Raw genomic sequence first — 17,882 nt, 5'->3', positions numbered from 1 at the left:
GCTGATCGAAGGTCGCAGTCCCGCTCCCGGCACCGACCTCGATGCAGATCCCGCTCCGGATCCCGGCACTGGCTACCACGCCGTTCCCGGTCCCGATCCCGGCACCGATACAAGTCGCGGCACCAATCCTCAGCACCGAGGAGAGCGTCGGAGTCGGCATACAGAGACGCCTATCAAACAGGCTCAGCACCTCCGTGGCCTTCCAAGGAACCATCTGTGTCCTCTCAGGCGGACAGCGCCTATGCCTTGGGTCAGGACAGACACTCGGCCCTGTTCCAGGACCCTCCACCACAGGAACAAGGGCCTCAACAGTGGGGGTTTTGGACCCCATGGGCGTATCACCAAGCTCAGGGTCCACAACTCATTACTCCCCGCCCTGCGGCGGAACGCAGGCCACCGGAAGCGACGGTGTCTAGACACCCTCCCTCCCCGGAAGCAGACGGCAGGTCCAGCCACCAGGACCCAGAGCTCCCTCCAGTGACAGAGGTGCAGCCCCAGATAGAACTCCCTGTGGACACTCTGTTGCCGGGGGTTTCCTCGTCGTCTTCACCAGATGAGGCAGTGGCGGGTACCTCGTCCTCCAGCCCTCCCCTGCTAGATCTTAGGGCACACCAGGACCTCCTCCGACGTGTGGCACAGAACCTGGACTTGCAAGCAGAGGAGGTCTCTGAAATCGAGGACCCGGTGGTGAGCATCCTCTCCGCCGATGCGCCCACCAGAGTGGCCCTACCATTTATCAAAACTATCCAGGCCAACGCAGCTACTATCTGGCAGTCACCGGCCTCCATCCCTCCAACCGCTCGAGGGGTGGAAAGGAAGTACATGGCCCCCTCGAAGGGCTATGAATACCTGTACGTTCACCCGACACCCTGCTCACTTGTGGTCCAGTCGGTGAACGACAGGGAGCGCCACGGTCAAGAGGCCCCAGCGCCCAAGTCGAAGGAGGCGAGACGGATGGACCTCCTGGGCCGCAAGGTCTATTCGGCGGGGGCGCTACAGCTCAGGATCTCAAATCAGCAGGCCCTCCTTAGCCGCTACTCCTTCAACTCGTGGGTAGCGGCGGGGAAATTCGCAGAGCTGTTAGCACAGGACGCCCACCAGGAGTTTACCACCATCCTGGATGAGGGCAAGAAAGTAGCGAGGACATCGCTACAAGCCTCTTTAGATGCTGCGGACTCGGCCGCTCGGACCCTTGCCTCGGGGCTCACGATGCGCCCAATTTCTTGGCTGCAGGTCTCTGGCCTTCCACCGGAGCTCCAACATACTATCCAGGACCTCCCCTTCCAAGGCCAGGGCCTGTTTTCTGCTAAAACAGACCCCAGACTAAAGGACCTTAAGGACAATAGGGTCATAATATGGTTGCTGGGGATGCATATGCCTGCGACACAGCGCAGGCCATTCCGGCAGCAGAACCAACAGCAGCAGCGTCGGCCGTATCCTCAGTTCCGTCCACGGCAGGACCTCACTAGGCGCCGCGGCAGGAACAACCGACGCAGACAGTCAGGTGGCCAAACGGGGCAGAACCAAGGCTCCGCCAAGGCCCCTCCTGGACCTAAGCCTTCATTTTGAAGGTGCGCCCGAGGGCGCAGTACCGGTTTCCCCTCCGGATCCTTCCCCGCAGTTTTCCAACTGTCTTTCTTTTTTCCTCCCGGCGTGGACCCAAATAACATCAGACCATTGGGTCTTGCGTACGGTGCAGGCCGGTTATCGCCTGCAGTTTTCTTCGCCCCCCACCCACCATCCGCGTCCCTCTTCAGGGACCCCTCTCACGAGCAATTCCTCCGTCAGGAGGTGCACACGCTCCTTGTCATTGGAGCCATAGAGGAGGTTCCAGAGAGCGAGAAGGGCAAGGGGTTTTATTCCCGCGACTTTCTAATCCCCAAGTCCAAGGGCGGCCTCAGGCCCATCCTCGGCCTGCGGGAACTCAACAAGTATATGGTGAAGTTGAAGTTCCGTATGGTATCCCTTGGAACCATCATCCCATCCCTGGATCCCGGAGACTGGTACGCCGCCCTCGACATGCAGGACGCTTACTTCCATATCTCCATATCCCCCCAGCACAGGCGTTTCCTCCGCTTTGTGGTCGACCGCCGACATTATCAATTTGCGGTCCTCCTGTTTGGCCTCTCTACGGCCCCGAGGGTGTTCACGAAATGCATGGCAGTCGTCGTCGCACACCTTCGGCGTTGCCGCATTCACGTGTTTCCCTATCTCGACGACTGGCTGATCCGGGGCACATCGGAGCTGCAGGTCTGCGACCACGTCCGCAGGATCAGCAGCCTCTTTGCTGCCCTGGGCCTCGTGATCAATGTGGACAAGTCTACTCTGCTCCCCACGTAGCGGATAGAGTTCATTGGGGCCGTTCTGGACTCTACCCTGGCCAGGGCCTTGCTACCCTTGCCCAGGTTCCAGTCGCTGTCAGACATCATTCTGCGCTTGCAGGCAGACCCGCTGACCTCTCTACGAACATGTCTGGCCCTCCTGGGCCATATGGCAGCCTGTACATTCGTGACGGCGTATGTCCGACTCCGCATGAGGCCTTTTCAATCTTGGCTCATTGCACAGTACCGGCCGGCCAGACATTCATTGGACACAGTCGTCACCGTTCCTCAGAGGGTATTGGACTCCCTTCGGTGGTGGCTGGACCAGTCCGTAGTCTGTGCGGGGCTCCCGTTTCATCCGCCCCAGCCCTCGGCATCCCTGACTACGGATGCCTCAAATCTGGGCTGGGGGGCGCACTGCGGCGCCCAAAGAACTCAGGGCTTGTGGACCCCTCAGGAGATGGACCTCCACATCAACATACGAGAGTTGAGAGCGGTCCGTCTTGCTTGTCAAGCGTTTCTCAATCTCCTTCAAGGTCGTTGTGTCGCGGTGTTCACTGACAACATGACGACCATGTTCTACATCAACAAGCAGGGCGGCACCAGGTCCTCTCCCCTATGTCTCGAGGCGATGCGTCTCTGGGAGTTTTGCATAGCCCATGCCGTTCACCTTTCCGCCTCCTATCTCCCGGGAGTGCGGAACACTCTAGCGGACCGATTGAGCAGGTCCTTCCGCTCGCACGAGTGGTCCCTCCGTCCAGACGTCGCCCTCTCACTCTTCCGGAGGTGGGGTCGTCCCCGGATGGACCTCTTCGTGTCCAGGGAGAACAGGAAGTGTCGAGCATTCTTCTCCTTCCAGGGTCGGGAGCCAGGGTCTATAGCAGATGCCTTCCTGATCCCATGGGCAACCCACCTGTTTTACGCGTTCCCTCCCGTTCCGCTGATACACAGGGTTCTCCTCAAGGTGCACAGAGACAGAGCTCGGGTGATTCTCATAGCTCCAGCATGGGCCAGACAACATTGGTACCCCATGTTGCTGGACCTCTCAGTAGCCAACCCAGTTGCCCTGCCCCTACATCGGGACCTCATCACCCAGGACCACGGCAGGCTCTGTCACCTGGACCTTCCGTCTCTGCACCTTACGGCATGGCTCCTGCGTGGTTGACAGGCTCCGAGCTACTCTGCTCTACCCCAGTTCGGGAGGTTCTCCTGGGCAGTAGAAAGCCTTCCACCAGGGCTACTTACTCGGCTAAGTGGAAGCGTTTCTCCTGTTGGTGTTCGGAGAAAGATCTTCTCCCTATGGAGACTCCCATCACCACTATTCTAGACTACATCTGGTCCCTCAAGGCCCAGGGTCTGGCGTTGTCGTCCCTCTGGGTCCACCTAGCGGCCATCTCCGCGTTTCATCCTGGAGGGGACGGATGTTCCGTCTTCTCCCACCCTATGGTGGCGAGATTCCTGAAGGGACTGGAGCGTCTCTATCCACAGATCCGCCCTCCTGCCCCTTCATGGGATCTCAACCTGGTCCTAACTCGGCTCATGGGTCCTCCATTCGAGCCATTAGCTACTTGCTCCCTGCTCTATCTCTCGTGGAAGACCGCCTTCCTAGTGGCCTCAGCTAGACGGGTGTCAGAACTACGGGCCCTCACAGTAGATCCCACGTATACGGTCTTCCATAAAGACAAGGTGCAGCTGAGACCACACCCTGCCTTTCCTTCCAAGGTGGTCTTGGCTTTCCACATTAACCAGGAGATCTTCCTCCCCGTCTTTTTCCCAAAGCCCCATTCGTCCCTCAGGGAGCAACAGCTCCACTCGCTAGATGTCCGTCGGGCGCTAGCATTTTATGTGGACAGGACCAAACCATTCCGCAAGTCCCCCCAGTTATTAGCGGCGGTAGCGGACCGGGTCAAGGGGCTACCGATTTCCTCGCAGAGGATATCTTCCTGGGTTACCTCCTGCATCAAGACCTGCTACGACCTGGCCCACGTTCCGACGGGCCGTGTGACTGCTCACTCCACCAGAGCACAGGCATCATCGCTGGCTTTCCTTGCCCGCATGCCAATCCAAGAGATTTGTAGGGCGGCGACCTGGTCATTGGTCCACACATTCGCCCTGGTTCAGCATTACGCCCTGGTTCAGCAGTCCAGAGATGATGCGGCCTTTGGCTCTGCAGTACTCCAGGCCGCGACCTCTCACTCCGACCCCACCGCCTAGGTAAGGCTTGGGATTCACCTACCTGGAATGGATATGAGCAATCACTCGAAGAAGAAAGGCGGTTACTCGCCTTTGTAACTGTTGTTCTTCAAGATGTGTTGCTCATATCCATTCCACACCCGCCCTCCTTCCCCACTGTTGGAGTAGCCAGCAAGAAGGAACTGAGGAGCGGGCAGGCCGGCAGGGTATATATCTAGTGCCATAGTGGCGCCACTCTAGGGGGCGACCTGCCGGCCCACTGGAGTTGCTAGGGTAAAAAGTTTCCGGCAAACGTGCACGCGCGGTGCGTACACCTACCTGGAATGGATATGAGCAACACATCTCGAAGAACAACATTTACAAAGGTGAGTAACCGTCTTTTTTTGATATCCTCTGAATGGCTTTCTGAAATTGATCTGTAGATCAGTGGGCTTTGAAATAAAATTGACTTGCATTAGCTGAGTCCCCTACTGTTCCCACTGATTTCAGTGGGATTTCTGGGTGCTTATTCTATCTGAAAATAAGATCACTTATAGTTAGGTGCCTACATTTGGATTAAAGAGACTAACTCTAGGCACCAGGTTTTCTAAAAAATGACTAGTGCTGATTTCGGAGTTATATGTACAGGAATCTCATCAGGAAAACGGAAGGTGAAAAGTAGAGGGACTGATTTATTAGGGAAGATAAAGAAACTGTCAGATTAGTCTTTCATCCGGAGCCTGTATTCCATCAGGACCCAGTACAAAAAGCAGAGCACCAGGCTGATGAGTTAATAGGGTACTGTATTGGTAAGCAAATATGTCGTATCAATACGATTTGAGACCTCTTACATTTGTTGCTATTGCTTTGTGTAATGTTATATGGTATGGTTAAACTTGCTGACAGCACACTGTAAAGTACAGTCTAAGACTGAGATGCCTTTAATTTATAACGTTTTTTTCAATTACTAATATGCGTGAATGTGTAAATTACACACGAATTCCCAGCTGCATCAAGAAATATATTTTCCATAGGAAGAGAATGACAAAAAGAGTGCCCAGTGATTCAGTAAAATAAACAATATGGTACTCTGTAAAAGAAACAACAGGGCAAGAAGAAAACAAAAATACATAACAGAAAATTAAATAAACAGAACTTTTTAGTACAATAGGTTTTCAGCCAGCATTCACTCAACTGGGAGATATGCAATGGAAGAGACAGCCACGGATATTTCAGAGTATTCTCAGCAGAAAGTCAAGACTGAGCTATTGAAGAAGAGGATTAAAGTTATGGTGCTCCATGTTTCAAGAGGAGAAGGAAAGACTCAGTTGAGTAGGAGGTGGGGAGCAGAATGAGAGCTCTCTGTGCAGTGACAATCTGTCCTAAGTAAGATTGGCTGCGCGTAGTTGGAAAGGAATTGTTCCTCACAGAGCCTCCCCTTTTCACAGAGGCTAAAGTTTTGCAATTGGCCCATACCAGCAGAAAATTCTCTCTCCCCCTGCTCCCAGCCCCACCTCAGTTCAGTCTTGGCTCCACTTTCCAGTCACTTCCCATTGGGAACTAGGCACTAAATTCCTGCAGGGATCCTTTGAGGATCTGGGCCTTCCTTCGCAGCTGCTGAGGGTGAAAGAGAAGTGGCAAGTGTGCAATGCCTGATTTAATTCAACCTGTTTGGACCTATGCTTCAAGGAGGTTGCAGAGAAGAATAAGGGCAAAAGGAGCATAAGGCGTATTCCTCTTTGATTGTGACCTGGGCTGTGCAGCCATGCAATCTTCAAATAAAAATAGAAGTTGATTGCAAACAGAAAAATAAATGGATGGAGCCAGGCAAAGTGTGCACCCTGCAATAGTCCCTAACTACTCCTCCGGAATTGGTCCTACTGTTAACAGTTGAAGATTTCTGGGGAGTTTTGTTTTTGTTTTGTTTAATTTGTTACCAGTGGAAAAGCCATAAAAGGTTTATTTTCAATCAGTCATAGTTCCTCATCTCAACCAATTAATGCAGTGTCTAGGAATTTAAAGGACCAGCATAATTTGCAGAGGAGTGGAAAATTACGTATAGTGTTCTATGGATTCATATGATGCTTTGGAAACATTTGGATATTCAAAGTTTATATCCCAAAAAGCATGCAGTGTATATCACCCAAGCTCAAATCAGTGGTGGAAAAGACATAAACACCAGAGGCAAGCAGCCATCATTTGGGTGGGGATCGCCACTGGAAGCTTTGAGAAAGAAGTAGGTTTGAGTGATGGGGAGGTAAATCAAGTGACAGACCACTCTGTCACATATCCAATTCTGGTTTCTCTTTCAACTCTTGTTTTAGAGATACATGCCATGCAATATATAAATATATTCTCACAGGGTTTCCATTCTTCACTATTAAATTCACCAGATGAATAAATGCTCTGTAGAGTTTGACATCCAAGAAGGACTATGTGAATACAGCCTAAATCTGTCATTCAAATAGAGAAACAAACAGATTTCATCTCATTGTGAATCTTTGTCACAGGAATGAACATAGTCTTTCATCCATTTTCTCTCCTCATTCATTTTTTTTTTTTTGACTTGGGAAGGAAAATTTAAAAACTTAGAATAATCTCTGGCATGACAGTGATAATAAAAGAATGATGGGCCAGATCCTCAGTTGCTGTGAATTAAAGTGGGAGGTGGTGGTCTTGTACCAAACTTTGATGGAGAAATTGCTCCAGGACAGTTAAACCCAACACCAGAGACTACCAGGAGTTGTCCTAGAACTATTGTCACCCTCTTTACAAGCACAGGTTGTTGATTGGCTTATAGTGTAAGCCAGTAGGCCATACTTTGGTTGGTTCTATTGCAAATTAATCCATGGGCTGGTCAGGAGATACTTTAGGTTTTTCTGATTACCGTTTGGAACAAGAGATGACCTTTGGTTTGTGTAATGAATGTGACACAGAGGAGTAAAATACCACTCTTTCTTTCTTAGCCTCAGTCATGTGACCTGGGTTGGGGTTAAAAAAGCATATAGCTAGGCTTGATGGACCTCAGTTTTTTTAATATAATGTTGATGGATAATATCAATGGTTTTAAGCATTTTTTTTAAAAAGTCATGGGAAATTCTGGGCATATTTAAAGACAGATATTGAGATTCAAAAAGTTAAAGCTTTACCACCACTAAAACACAAATTGTCAACATCATATGTCAAAATATACAAAGTAAGTATGCTTAAATCAATTCCTTGTATTCTAAAGCAGCATTTTTCTTCGTTTGTGTGTCCATAAATTTTGATTATTATTGATAGAAATATTTTAATTGGTTTCTGTCTGTATGATGAAATCGATGTATACTGAGACAAAGAGTCCTGTGGCACCTTATAGACTAACAGACATATTGGAACATAAGCTTTTGTGGGCGAATACCTACCTCTTCAGATGACATCTGGTAAAAATCAGATCCTTCCATGCCTGTATATATGGGGCAGGTCAGTAGCAGCTGCTACCATTGGCCACTGTCATGGTTGCGGGATAGACTGAGGTTGTTTCATGCTGCAATCTGACGATGCATGCTGTTTTCATGCATCTGACGAAGTGGGTATTCACCCATGAAAGCTCATGCTCCAAAATGTCTGTTAGTCTATCAGGTGCCACAGGATTCTTTGCTGCTCATGCTGTAATATTATAGGTAGAATTTTCAAAAGTGCCTAAGTGACTGAAGAACCTAATTTTTTTCAAAAGTGACTTAGATGCTCAGGAACATACATCTAATAGGCACATCTGAAAACTCTCCCCGTAACAATAATGTTTAACACTGTGTAAACAGAGGATAAAGGATCATTGTTTTCCCTTACATTATATATTGAAATAAACTGTCTGTTAGAGTGACAGGAGATCCTCCACTCAAAATCAAGCTTGTAAACAGGACTCTGTGGATAAGTGTCATTAAAAATCTGGGATTTAGAATCCACATATGCCTCCCAATCACACATTAATATCAGCAATCAATATGTGCTTAAACCTTGTGTTCAAGGATATTAACTATTGTTTGCAAAATGAAAAACCGTGGGCTGGCAACGTTTTAAATCAATAAAAATCTGTTTTTTTGAAAGGAACAGATTCCATTCATTGTCCTTCATCATTAAAGCTATGAACTACTAATAAAGCAAGTAAGTGTGGAATCATGCTAAATATCTTGTTCTGTTTAGCTACTGCATTAAAGACACTTATGGAACTGCTAATTCAAAATTAAAATACACTAAAATATCAAAAGATATTCTCCCTGGAGCTATCTGTAATTATTAATTAAAAATGATCACCAAAACAAATTATTAAGTCTCAGCCTGATTGTTGAGGGCAGAGACTGACTCCCTTCCAGAGCCCCAGTGAAGTCACTGAGACAGTGTGTGGGCCACAGGGGTCTGTCCTCATGAGTAAGCTTTGTGGATCAGAATCTTAGGTATTCAATTACAACCATCTACGAAGGCCTAGGATGTTTGGAAGACTTAACTTGCAAGTCATTCCTAGCCATTAACAGCTCAACCTTAAGCCTCTGGTTTAGGCAACCCTTGCTAATGTTTCTTTCAGTGGAAGGGGTTTTCTGAGTTAGGAGCTCAAATCTGATCTCAAAGTCCCCAAGTTTTCCTTGTTTTTAGGGAGTTTAATTTTTGGTAGTGATATAGAACTTACTGTAATCAATATCTCATGTAGAAATTAATCTGGGGCTGGGGAGGGTGGAATTAAATAAATGCAATACTATTTTCAAGGGCCTTGAGAGATGTATTTGTACAGATAAGATGGGGGAAGAAATTTACCTCAGATAATTTTTTCTCACAATTAAAAAATAATGATTTACTTAGTTTACTTTTACCAACATTTTACTAGTCCACAGTATCCAACATGTGTTCTAGAAGTGCCCATTTCATAAGTGCTACATAGTGTTCTGAGAGTACAGCCTATCATGCTGTCCAATATAGTCTCAATGTTTCCTTGTACTCCCCCATCTATCTGGCACCATTTGTTTTTCTTAAACATAGACTGTAAAATCTTTGGATCAGGATACTCTTCTTCTTCAATATTTGTACAACACCTAGCCAGTGGTCCATGGCTGGGGCTCCTAGGCACTACCATAATACAAATAATAAATGAGCATGGTTCCCATTTTCTAAGTTACTTAGATACAATCCTACTTTAATGGATGCACTAGTACAAATTATACTGCTAGCAGCACTAAACATATTTTCCCCAAATTCTGATCTGAATTCAAAACTGCCAGAATATCATCCAAATCTTGATGTTTGTGTCTGAAATTTGGCTCAGCAATGTTTGTCGTAATTAATAATGTATTATTATTTGTGCTGCAATATCACCTAACAATCCCAAATGATATCGGGGTCTATTTGTGTTAAGCTCTGTACAAACACACATAGCAAGAGCCAGTTCAGCCATGAAGATCTCACCAGCTAAATAAATAAGACAAAAAAGTAGTAGGGAATATTACTCCTATTTTATAGAAGGGGAACTGAGGCACAAAGGGTATATTACACTGCAGTTAAACATCCATGGCTGATTGGTTTCAGCCAATCCAGACTCTCTGTGGGGCTGTAAAATTGTGGCGTAAATGTTGGGGCTTGGGCTGGAGCCCGGGCTCTTGGACCCTATAAGGTGGGGAGGGGATCTCAGATCCTGGGCCCAAATATCTATACCACAACGTTGCAGCCCTACTAATGTTTAATTGCAGTGTTGACATACCCAGAGAGATCAGGTAGCTTGCACAAGGTCACACAGAATCTCTAATGGAGCCAGGATTCGAACTCTGATCTCCAAGTCCAGCCTGCAGCCTTAAACATGAGATCATCTTTCCTCTTTATGGATTTGAGTCAGCTGTTGTTAAAGTCAGTGGGACACTTTTGCCATTGACTTCAGTGGGAACAAAACCAGACTCTCTAATTATTAAATCCCATTGGTCAATTTAGTTCTCTTCCTTATTAGACTATTTGGTATAATATTTATATGAATCTTTTCTTTGCTCTGATAGCAGTCTGATTTCAGCAATAGTGCATGTTTTGTGTCACAAGGTAGAATTGGGGTTTGAATGCCATAAATTGAGGCAGATTAGTTTGTTAAAGAATAGCACAGGATCTTTATCAAAATGTTAGTCTATATCTGCTGCATGGTTTTGAAAATAATATAGTGAGATTGGGATCTGCATTCTCTGACATGAAATTCTGCTGGGTCACCAACTCCCTACAATCAGAAAACACCTACAGAGGATTCAGGACTTGCACAGTATCACTGTGTTATCTCTCAAAGCACTGGGAATTTAAATGTGCTTGCAAGTCAGTTTTATCTGGAATCTATGTTCTTCTCAGCTAAAGAATTGAGGTCTCTACTCAGACCATAGCAACTACAGGGATTCGTACATATCTGCAGCTGTGTGATTCTCTTATATTGTACAGTGGTTCCAAGGGGGGAAATGGCTGTCAGAAGTGGGTAATGATGCTCTACGGTCCCAGCTGCATCTGTTGATTTCCTAGAGGATGAGTTGTAGATTCCACACAGTTGCCAGACTGTACATAGAAATTGTGTCCTCATGGTGGCAGGAGCAGGAGCAGCACAGTAAAATGTGTTCTCCATCATCCACATGGGGTCAGATTCTTCCCTGTTTGTTTGCCAAGAAGCTCTGTGTCTTAGAGTCAGAGTGATGAAGGGAAGCCCATCCTTCCCCCAAAAGGTTGTGACTCAGTCCTAGAAGATAACTTAGATCAGGAAACCTTCCTCATCGATAAATAAGGTGAAGAGCTTCCATTGTCAGGCACTTGGTGCTGGAGTGCCAATTTTCTTTCTGCCCTTCTGTGCTGATCTTTGTGGAGACTTTAACTTCGCTCTCTCCACACAAGGCAAACCTCACACACCCCAAGAGAGAAAAAATCTCCATCTCCCAACCTCATCCTTCTCCCTTACAGCCAGACTTATGGAGGCCAGGGATCTAATGCTTGGAGCTAGGATAGCAGGGAGTAAACTTGATTTGCTATTTTATTTTAAATAGTTTACCTGATCCTAAGGTATGCTAGGTAGTTCACTGAAAGACATGGTCCTTGTCCTTACAATCTTACAGTCTAGTCTTAGAAGTGAAGTGAGAAGTGAAAAGGTAAAGGGTAAGGAAGGTCAAGTACAAATACAATGGAATTGGATTGTCACTTAGCGGTGGCAAATGCACATCTGGATGGCACAATTTCATGGTTTTTTTAATAACAATAACAACTATTAAAGATCCACTCTGCTACCCTAGTGCACGGACCTTTCCTTCCTATGTGACCTTGGGCAAATCTAATCTTTGTGCCTCAGTTCTTCATCTGGGAAAGGGGATAGTACTTCACTGGAGGGTTGTGAGGATTAAATCCATGAATGATTAGGAGACGCTCTCGTATCCTGAATAAGGCCATATAAGTACTTAGGTAGATGGTATTTCTCACACATGCGCGCACACACACATGTAATGTCATGGTAGATCCGTCAATACTTTTTTACATTCAGAGTCTATGTGCAAGGGGTGATTGTTGTTCTTAGGTACCAAGCTAAATGAAAGCCTTTCTAAACCAAACATGGATTCTGCAAAATTAGTACATCATTTCAAGACAATAACTCCCCTGAGATACACAAACTAGTTGACTCCACTGGAGAGAGTCTTATGATCTCTTATTGAACACACATGCCACTAAATCTTTACTGCTAACAAAAATGAGGAGTTTTTTGGTTTTAAATTGGTAAACAATCTAATAAAATATAAGCCAGTCTTAACAAACCAAAGACAAACACTTCATTGCAACTATAAAGCATGGTGTGTAAGGGGAAGTGAAGAGGGTTGATCATGCCACAGGGAACCAATATGGCTTTTTAGGAATTGTACAGATTGCTTTATTCCTTGGATCCCAGCACAGATCCTTAAAAAAAAAAAAAAATTAGGATTTCTTTTTCTGTATCTCTATTACTTTTCCAAAGGTGCAATGGACTGGTCACAGAGTTAATAAAGACTTAATTGGATTCAGAATATTTTTTTCTTATAAAAATAATCATTGAAAATAAAATAACAGTATCTATACAAAATGTAAGTCTTTTCCTCATGAAAGAATTCCACCAACACCCCCACATGTGCACACACACAAATACATGGACTCCTTCCCTAACCTGCTTACAACAATGGAAATCCTTAACACAAGGATGGACTGGGATGGTATCCATAATAGTAATGTGCTATTTTTCCTTATTGTTAGATATCATGTTACTGTATTAGACATTAATTCGTTATCCTTATTCAATTCCAATAATAATGTATCCATCTAAAATTCTTGACTCTTATTTGGAAGTCATCCCATCATTCTTCACCTCATGCTATTATACCCTATTGTAGATTTTCTCCCCTGCCATTCTGCTCTTCTCTGTAATACAGGATAAAGAGATGGAGCATAGGGGTTAATAAGATTATTTACATATAATAATACAATTTATAGTGGCAAATTAGAAAAGTGACATTTTTGAATGAGGGAATAGAGATGCCATCTCAGTTTTGATTTCCCAATTAAGGCTCTTCACATTTAGCTTTTTATCTTCATACACTTTCATAATTTAAATGTCACATTGAATTTTTAGAACTATATGCAATCAGCCTGGGTCCAGGGGGAAACCTAATGAACATTTAGCACTTTCCTTGTAGGTTGTGTGACCATGTTGGACACGTAAAATCTTCTCCTATTATGGCCCACCCGCTTTACTTATTTTGACACTTTTGTCCACTTCACTATAGCAAGCCATCTAGCTTTTCTGACTAATAATATTCAGTGACCAGTCTGAGATATTGTGGGTGAAATCTCAGCCATAACGAAGTCAGTAGCAAAATTCCCACAAACTGGAATCGGGTCAGGATTTCATCTGTTATAGGGGCCTGATTTTTCAGAAAGTGCTCCACCCTCTGAAAAGCAAGTCCCATTAAGGTGTGTGGCTGGGCACCCAAAATCACAAGTCATGTTTGAAAATTGAGACAATTAATACCATATCCTCAAATTGTGTAAAGGGGCACAGCCTTTGAATTCAGTTAAATGACAGCTGAATGACAATTTAACCTAGCTGAGCATCTGAATATGTGTGTGTGTGTCTGTGTGTGTGTGTGTGTGTCTGTGTGTGTGTAATAAATATATATACACACATTTTACCTTTTTACAATGATGGCTACAACTTTGAGGAAGCATTGATAAGAATATAAACAAGTGTGTTAAAATGATTTTAATAAGTAATTACATACTTTATTTAGATATTTTCATAATTGCTTGTTCATAAAAGTGAACATTAAAAAGGGAGCATCTGATAATATATTCCATTGATGATGATATCCCATTTATCAGTCTTGTGGATGGGACGTTCTGAAGAATAATATTCTTTCTAATGCTGTTTAAATTAATGTCCATTAGATTACAACTGCAAACATAAAGACATGCCATCTCTGTCTGAGCCCCGTTGGAAGAGAGAGAAACTCGGTGCTGGAAGAAAACATATGTTCTTATCAGTTACCAGAACCAGGCAGAATGCAGAGAGAAACACAGGTCAGGAAATCAAATGCTCACGTATGGATGTTTTCTATACAGTAAAAGGTAGCACTAACATTTCTATCCCGTTAAAACACTGCATTGGTACCATTTAATTTGAGGTCTCCCAATGTGCATAGCTCAATTGGCCGAACTTGATTCTCGTTCGAATTAGTTTTTACCCTTTTCACTTGGAACCTGATGCTATCCCTCTGATTAATTAGCTTTTCAGATGGTCATTTGCTAGCAACTCAAATACTAAGCATATTGGATCAGATTCTGATGTCAGCTACACCAGTGTAAATATAGAGTGACTCCATTAAATGCAATGGGAGAGAAACTGGCCCCTACTCTGAATCCTATATGCTGTTTTAGCAGTGTAGAGGGATTATAAAGGAACTCCCTTCCAGTGCAAGAACAGTATAGGGCTGATGTAAGCGGCCCTAGACTGCCCACCCCCTTGCGGGTGGTTGTGTAGGGGACATGCCGGGGCAAGAGGGAGATGGAGCAAGAAGCAAAGTGCTGCCACACCCTGGACTGCAACAAAACCCATACAGAACTGTGGAAAGACTGCTGTAAATTGGAGTACTCCACAGAGCTTCCTATCTGGTGGCTATTTCAGACCTCAAAACAGACCATAATCTGGGTGGCAAAAAGGTAACTGAAAGCTACCAGTCCCCGACTTCCCATGGGCTGTAACTTTCCAGAAGCACAAAATCTGACAATCAGAATGGGACAGTTAGCCAGAAACAAGCAAGGGTTTGTCCCAGTTGAAGGAAAACAAGTAAGATGTAGCATGTGCTAGCTTTTCAGAAAAGATTTAGCAACAGGATCACGTGTGACAAGAATCACCAGGCTGGGTATATTCAGCAAGTAATGTTTACGTGCAACAGAAGAAATCAAGATGCTGCGGCAGCTGCAGAAATATTTTGCATCATCTCTTGAATAAGACATCAGGTTGTTGCAGACTGGGAAATGAGCATACATTTAATTACATGGGTTTCCCTAAGAAAAAATATTCTCTCTCCCTCTCAAATCTGCTTGTGTCTTAGGTTAATAAATAGCTAAAATGTGGTAATGATAGAATTAACATGGCCAATTTAGATCAGAATGAATATGGCCCAGGAGCTTATGAAAAAAGTCCAACAAGTGAATTTATGATAAGCCTTTCTGAAAGAGGTTGGAAGCTGCATTAGGACTTTGCAAAAGTTTGCAGAATTTATCCATCATAATCTATTCCAAGAATGCTGAAGCCACGAGAATTTATGGACATAGGAAAAGGAAGACCATGAGGCAAAAATCACTAGGAGGAGGAAAGAATTTATCAGAATGGAGCAGTCATTATGATCATTCAGGCTAAGAAAGTAGCTGTAACTGGCAACAAACCAATCAAGAAAAAAAGCGCATGTGATAGATATTAAAATGCTATTTCATACCTTTCTTTGTGTAAAACAGGAATGCATCCATACATTTTCTTCAAGAGATAGGTTCTCCCTCAGCATCAATTATTGGCGTAGACCCAAACAAGACATGGAAAAAGACAAAGAATAATATACTAGCCTTATATAAGTCAATCTGAGTTTTGCTCAATGCCGGGGTCAGGATTTCACCTATTGTTCTTACAAGGAGTTTATAATTGAAATGCATTCCTAGTCAGTCTAATACAATCTGGCACTAGAGCACATTCTACCAGCTCTTGGTAGAACGAACTCTGTGTTATGAATTAAAATGTTAGGAGTGTTAAAATAGTAAGGTATCATTATCCATTTAAAAATGTCATTAGCATTTGCAAAATGTTCTATTGGGATAGAACTAGGCAAGTGGATTTAATCTAATATTCAATACACTGAAAAATTCCAACCCCAAGCACTAAATGATAGCTTTAGTCTACTTTCTCCACAAGTCCTCCTTTTCCTCTTCGAAGTTCTAATTTATAAGTGCAATGAAATCTTCTACTGTTTGTTTTGAGGAAGGTAAATCACTATATTTTGTGGCAGTATGATTGTTCTATAATAACAAACTGTAGTGTATCTGCTATACTGAAGTAGTCTGCAGTATTCTAAACACATTGTTACAAAATCAGGATGAAACAATTGGATTCCATTATGCCATATCCTAGTAAATTATCTGAGACACAGGGTGATAATCACTTGCTCTTGTAGACAATTGCTAAGTTTTATATAGTAATGTAGAGCAGAAGATAACTTTTATGATCATTTATCTTACAAATGAGTTGTCCTAGGAGTTCACGAAAGATTTGTTAAATTTAACAAAAGCTAGCTTGGTTAAAGCCAGGTGACTTTTCAAATAAAAAGTACGTATACCCTGATCATGAGAACAAGTAAAGGAAAATAAAGAAGCAGAATTGCCAATCACTGTGACTGATAAATGGGAAATGGCATGAAATTACACAAAGATAAATGATTATTCTTGATAACTACCAAATATTCTGTTTTGCAGTGCAAAACAGTACCATAGTAATTTAAAAAAGTAATGAAGAAATGTAAAATTTTTGTAATATCTTAGCAGCAGAAATTTTTGTGCAAATATTTTTACTGCAAATTTAAAAAATTTCAACAGTAAATAAATTGGCAGTTACATGGGCTGTCCTGCATAAAGAACAGTTGTCAACACCACTAAATATTGCCATCCCAAATTCATGCCAAGAAATCCTTTATGCCAGAACACAACAGTTCATATTTCATATACTGTGTACACACACACACACACACACGTACATACAATTTGTAGCATGTGGTGGAAATATCTGCATTTTTTCAGGGTCTAAAAGGGGACCATTCCACCAACATCATGTCAGATTTGATTTCCATATGCTTCAAACACATAGGATTCAGCCCTTAGTTTGGGAACTTCTCCACCTCTGTTACTATTTTGTTTTGTTTTATTTATTTTGGGAGGCAGCAATATTGCCATGAGCAAAAAGTGGTTCTCTTGGAGAAACTACTTTATGCTTATCAAACATGTGTCACAGTAGAGTGGGGAACTACAGATAAAATGATAAATTCCACAGGCAGCATTGCTCTGTCTGAGTGTAAATATGATCATCTGTCAGTGCTCACAGTCACAACGGGGAGCATTTCTACAATGGGGGATGGTGGGCAACATGAAGAGAAAATTTACTCTAACTATGTGACATTACGTTCACTTTCCATTCAGGTTGTATTGCGTAGGGTTCTCAAAAGGAAAAGTCTTAGCTGACAGCCTAAAACAATGGGCTTTCTTGAGGCATGGTGGGAGGCTGAGGTGAAACAAAATTCTAAATTAATGGAACTACAGAAAAGAAGAAAAGGATCATAAAAAGGGGAGAAAATATTTTAGTGGCATGTGGCTGACCTGAATAGCCAAAAAAAGCCAACAGTCAGAGGGTAAAGCTCTTCTGAAGTTGCAGAGGTATTGGGGTGAGGTGGTGTCCTCTGCCATGCCCAGTCTCTTCTGTGTGCGGCTGAGGTGGGGGAGCCATAAATAAACTGGTTGTTGCTCCCCAATCATTGGAGAACACTCTAGAGCAGCCCTGATGCTACTCTAAACTATGCCCCGTCTGTAGTATCCCCCAGTGGGCCACTTATTAGTTGAAGCTTTCTGGAAAACAACACATTATGGTTCCATCACAATAAGACTACAAGGGAAACAGTGGAACCAGTCAGATGGCTTTACATTGTCTGGGATTTTCCTTTATATCAGGGGAATCTCTAGCTGACTGTGTAAGTCAGCAATATGGTAGTGGTAAAGTGGCTGTAGAAGGGCTCTGTATTGAGCACATGCTGTGTTCAGTTGCTTTATGAAGGGAGTTACCTTTGAGAATCCTGCTGTGTGGTG

Source organism: Gopherus evgoodei, chromosome 11 (genome assembly GCF_007399415.2).
Source record: "Gopherus evgoodei ecotype Sinaloan lineage chromosome 11, rGopEvg1_v1.p, whole genome shotgun sequence".
Taxonomy (NCBI): Eukaryota; Metazoa; Chordata; order Testudines; family Testudinidae; genus Gopherus; species Gopherus evgoodei.
Note: the sequence above shows the minus strand (reverse complement) of the source record.